This window comes from Phodopus roborovskii, unplaced genomic scaffold (assembly GCF_943737965.1).
Source record: "Phodopus roborovskii unplaced genomic scaffold, PHOROB, whole genome shotgun sequence".
Classification (NCBI taxonomy): Eukaryota; Metazoa; Chordata; class Mammalia; order Rodentia; family Cricetidae; genus Phodopus; species Phodopus roborovskii.
Genome location: NW_026126186.1, coordinates 88,466 through 94,606, shown reverse-complemented (window position 1 = coordinate 94,606; position 6,141 = coordinate 88,466).

Here is a 6,141-nt window from a genome sequence, read left to right as displayed (position 1 = left end):
CCTGATAGTTAAGGATGTTGAGCAACTTCTTAACTGTCTTTCAGCCTTTATGATTTCCTCTATTGAGAATTCTCTCTTCAGTTCTGTACCCCATTTTTTTAATAGGGTTATTTGTTGCCTTGGTGACTAGTTTCTTGAGTTCTTTGTATAATTTGGAGATCAGCCCTCTGTCAGATGACGGGTTGGTGAAGATCCTTTCCTAGTTTGTGGGCGCCTTTTGGTCTTGTCCACTGTGTTCTTTGCCTTACAGAAGCTTCTCAGTTTGAAGAGGTCCCATTCATTAATTGTCGATCTCAGTGTCTGTGCTGCAGGTGCTATGTTCAGGACACGTTCTCCTTTACCAATTTGTTTTAGGGTACCTCCCACTTTCTCTTCTGAGAGGTTCAGTGTGGCTGGATTTATGTTGAGGTCTTTCATCCATTTGGACTTGAGTTGTATGCATGGCGATAGACATGGGTCTATCTGCAGTCTTCTGCTCACCATCATCTAGTTGTGCCAGCACCATTTATTGAAGATGCTTTCTCCTTCCCATTGTATACTTATAGCTGTTTTGTCAAAAAACGGGTAATTGTAGGGCTATGGGTTTCTGTTTGATTCCAGTGGTCTACCTGTCTATTTTTGTGCCAATACCAAGCTGTTTATAGGACTACAGCTCAATAGTAGAGCTTGAAGACAGAAATGGTTGTGCCTCCTGAAGTTCCTTTATTGTTCAGGGTTGTTTTGGCTCTCCAGGGTCTTTTGATTTTCTATTTAGAGTTTATTATTTTCTTTGACCAAAGAAAATTGTAAGTCCAACAAATCCCTAATACAAAATATCCAGGAAATATGGCACACTGAGTAAAGGCCAAACCTAAGAATAATAGATATAGAAAAAGATGAAGAAACCCAACACAAAGGTGCAGAAATTATATTCAAGAAAAACCATAGAAGAAAAATTTCAAAACCTAAAGAAAGACATGAAAGTACAAAAATGTTGCAGAACACCAAACAGGCTGTACCACAAAACAAAGTCCTGTCTCCACATAATAAAACACCAAACACACAGAATAAAGAAGGAATATTAAGAGCAGCTAAGGAAAAAAGGCCATGTAACATATAATGGCGAACCTGTCAGAAATACACCTGACTTTTCCATGGAAACTCGGAAAGCCAGATGGTCCTGGATAGATATTCTAGCAACACTAAATGACCATGGATGCCAGCCCAGACTACTATACCCAGCTAAGATTTCAGTCACTATAGATGGAGAAACAAAATATTCCATGACAAAACCAGATTTAAATAATACATATCCACTATCCAGCCCTCCAGAAAATCCTAGGGACGTCAACTACACTCTCAATACCATAGGAAATAGATAATCCCACTTTGCCAAAGCCAGACAAAAGGTGGGACAAATCTCAACACAATACTACCTCTGATAGTGGATCAGTACTTACCCCTAGTAAATAAATGGACTTTGGGAGCCCATTCCACATATATTGATACTCTCTCAGTCTAGACACATGGGGGAGGGCCTAGACCCTGCTCCAAATGATATGACAGATTTTGAAGATCTCCTATGGAAGACTTCACCCTCCCTGAAGAGCAGAAGGAGAGTGGGATGGTAATTGGAGGGTGTCATGTGAGGAAGGGTGGGAGAGGGAACTGGGATTGGCATGTGAAAACCACATGCTTGTTTCTAATTTAAATTTAAGAATCGCTTCATAAAAAAAATATTTAGTTGCCAAAACAGAAACACAGAGAATGAATCAAAGAACCAGTGTAACAGAGAGTTGCTTCCTTGAGAAAGTCAACAAGACAGACAAACCCTTATCCAAACTGAAAAAAAAAGGCAGACATAAAAATTTCAATTTGTGAAAACCATAAATAAAAAAGGAGGACATAACAATAACACTAGGGACATCCATAGAATCATTAGGTCATACTTCAAAATACTCTACTTCCCAAAATTAGAAAATCTAAAAGAAAGGGACAAATGTCTTGATTAATACCTCATACTAAAATTAAATCAATACCAGATAAATAATGAAAATATACATATAACCTCAAGGAAATAGAAAAAAGTCATGAAAAGTCTCTCAAACAAAAGAAAAATTTGCAGGGCTATTTTTAAGTGCAGATTCTATCAGATTTTCAAAGAAGAGCTAATATCAATAATCCTCCAATAACTACACAAATAGAAACAGAAGGAATATTGCCAAATTATTTTCATGAGGGAAGAGTTACCCTGATATCTAAACAAAAACAATTTCAACAAATAGAGAGAATTACAGACCAGTTTCCCTCACAAACAATGATGCAAAAACACTCAATGTAATGCTTGCAAAATGAATCCAAGAAGACATCAAAATGATAATCCACCATGATCAAGTGGGCTTCAAACAGGAGATGTAGGAATGGTTCAACATATAAAACCCTGCCAAAGTACTCTACCATATAAATGAACTGAAACAAACAAACAAACAAAAAAGCCACACCATCATCTCATTAGATGTTGAAAAGTTGTTGACAGATCCAACACCATTTATGATAAAAGTCTTGGAGTGATCATAAATACAAAGGACATATCTAAACATGATGAAAGCAATATACAGCAAATAATTGCAATCATCAAATTAAATGGAGAGAAACTCAAGTAATTCCACTAAAATCATGAACAAGAAAAAGCTCTCCACTCCCTCCATGACTATTCAGTATAGCAAATGAAGTTCTAGCTAGAGCAACATGACAACTAGAGAATATAAATTGGAAAGGAAGAAGTCAAAGTATGATTCACAGGTGATATGACAGTATATATAAGAAAACCCAAAAAATTCTACCAGGGAAGCACTACAGCTGATAAATAGCTTCAGTGAAAGGGCTGGATACAAGACTTAACTCAAGAAAATCAGTAGACCTCCATATACAAACAAAAAATTGGCTGAGAAAGAAATCAGGGAAACAACACTCTTCAAATAGTCACAAACCAAGTAAAACATTTTGGTATTCTAACCAGGCAAGGGAAAGACCTGAACAAGATCTTCAAATCTTAGAAGAAGGAAAACGGAGAATATATCAGAAGATGGAAAAATCTCCATTGCTCTTGGATAGGTAGGGTTAACATAGTAAAAAATGTTCATCTTACCAAAGCAATCTACAGATTCAATGAAATCCCCATCAAAATTCCAGCACAATTTGTTTTACTGACCTTAACAGAACAATACTCCACGTTATATCTCCTCGTTATGTGAGAAAAACAAACAGCATATCTAAAAAAAAATCTGTACAATGAAAAAACATCTGGAAGCGTCATCACCCCTGACCCTGATTTCAAATTCTACTGGAGAGATAAAGTAATAAAGATTGAATGGTACTGACATTAAAACAGACAGATGGATCAATGGAATCAAATCGAAGATGCAGCCATAAATTTACATTCCAAGAACCCAAAATCATACAATGAAAAAATAAAGAATAACTGAATGTCAACAGGTAAGAGAATGCATATATATCAATATCTATCACCCTGCAGGGAACTCAACATAAATCCAGTTACACTGAGCCTGATAGAAAAGAAAGTGGAAAATAGCCTTGGATGAACAGGCACAAGAGACAACTTCCTGAATGGAAAGACAGTAACATAGATACTAAAATCAACAGCTAGTGAATGAAACTTCATGAGACTGAAAAGTTTCTCTACAACAGAGGGCACATTCAGGAGTGCAAAGCACCCACCTAATGGATGGGAAAGTTCTTTAACAATTTCACATCTGACACAAAGCTGATTTCCAAAGTATATAAATAACTCAAGTAACAGTTATCAAAAATAATCCAATTAAAAATAGGTACAGATGAAGCAGAATTCTCTATAGAACAATCTCAAATGGCTGAGAAACAAGAAACATGCAATATCCTTAGCCATCAGAGAAATGCAAATCACCATGACTTTGAGATTCCATCTTACACCTGTCAGAATGGTTAAGAAAAAACTCAAGTGGCAGCTCATGTGGGTAAAGATGTGGAGCAAGAGGTGACACTGCTCCATTACTGGTGTGAGTGAAAATTGTATAATGACTATGAAAATCAACATGCTGGTTTTGCAGAAAATTGTGATTTGAACTACCCCAAATAGAACTACAGATATACCACTCTTTGGCATATATGCAAAAGATGCTCAACCACACCATAAGGATATTTGCTCAACTACATTCATATCAGCTTTATTTGTAATACCTTGTAAGTGGAAACAACCTAGATGGTCCTCAACTGAAGAATGGATAAAGAAAATTTGGCATATTTACACAGAGGATCATTGCTCAGCTGATAAAATATGACATTATGAAATACGCAGGCAAATGGATGGATCAAGGGAAAAAAAAAAACATTATGAGTGAGGTAACCCAGACCCAGAAAGTAAATAATCTTATGTACTCAGTGGTAAATAGGTATTAGCTATTAAGTATATTCCACAGCCTCCAGGAGGCTAGATAACAATGAGGGGTCAAGGGTGTGTGTGTGTGTGTGTGTGTGTGTGTGTGTGTGTGTGTGTGTGTGTGTGCACTCAGATCTCCATGGGAAGGGGATATAGAATAGATTTTGTGGGTAGCCTGGGGTTGGGTGGGGCTTAGAACATGAGGGAATACTAAATAAGAGAATTGGAAAGAGGAAATTTGGCATGAGGTATAAATCTTGCAGAAGAGAAACTCCCATAAACCGAGAAGGATGATTCCAGCTAAGACTCCATGAAATAGGGATTAAGTAGCTTGAACTGGTCATCTTATGTGACCAGACAAGAATTCCAGTGGAGGTACCGGGACAATAAACTAGTCATATTAAATTTCAAACTACAATCTGTCCTGACTATGGAACATGTTGGGGTGAGGGTGGCACAGAGATTATGGGAGTGGCCAAAAACGACTGGTCCAACCCCAGACCCATGCCGAGAGAGTGAGCCTAGCTCAGACACTGACTGGAGATCCAGAACCCAGAGGCTGGATGGACCAGAGACCTAAGACAGAACCAGTGAGGATTGGACACACAAAAATTGTCAATATAATGAAACCTAAGGATATTCTGCTGTACTATTGAAAGAGCCCAGCAGACCCCAAGAGTTTGGAGCCTGTCGCGGGGGGGAAGGCCCTTGCCCCCAAGAGACAAGACAAGACCACTGGATGCACGTGCAAGAGGTTATTTATTGTTTACACAGGTACCTGTGGATGCTTCAGTCTTGTGGGGGACTGAGCGTGCCGAGGTTAAAACTCAGGCAGTTTATATAGGGTTGGGGGTGGCAAGAAGCAGGCTTACAGAAGCAGAAGCATGGTTACAGGGATTTCATTGTTTCATCTAAACGTAGCAGTTGTAGTTAACCAAGGACAGTTGGTTATTCGGGTTGGGCACAAAGAATACAAAGAATTCAGTTATGACTCTCTCAGCATCCTGGATACAGTCCTGCTGACCTTGCTTTGGTCCAAGCTGCAGACCACAGATATCTGGTTGGCGTTGGATGAGAGCAGCACCCGGTTCCCTCCTGTACTTTTCTCATAACTTGACCTTGGCAAATTAGCAAGAGCAATTCAAACAGGCAATAAGCATAGTGGGGGTTCTTTCACTATGAGATTGGTTTATGACCCAATTACCTTCAAAAAAGCTTCATCTAGCTACTGATGCAGATACACCAAAACATACATAGAAAACCATAGCTAAACATCAGCCCAACCCTACATAACCTTGGTGAATGGAGTGAGGAATGAATATAGGAGCCAGAGGAATGAAGGACCTCAGGAGAAAAACCACAGAATCAACTAACATGGTTTCACAGGAGCTAACACAGACAGAACAAACTACCAGGGGGCCTTCATGGTAATGTCTTGGCCCTCTGTACAAATGTGACAGTTTTGTAGCTAGGTCTTGTTGTGGAAATCCTAACAGTGAGAATAGTGTAGGTCTTTAACTCTCTGTTTTTTTTTTTTTGGAGACCATTTCCCTCATGCTGGGTCACCTTGCCTAGCCTTAATAGAGAGATGGGCAGACTAATTCTTTCTTAAACTCGATATGCTATGTTTTGTTAATACCCTGGAAGAACCTCCCTTTTCTGAACAGAAATGGATTGAAGGTGCAGAAGAGTGGAGGTGGGATGGAGTGACTAAGAGGAGAGGAAGG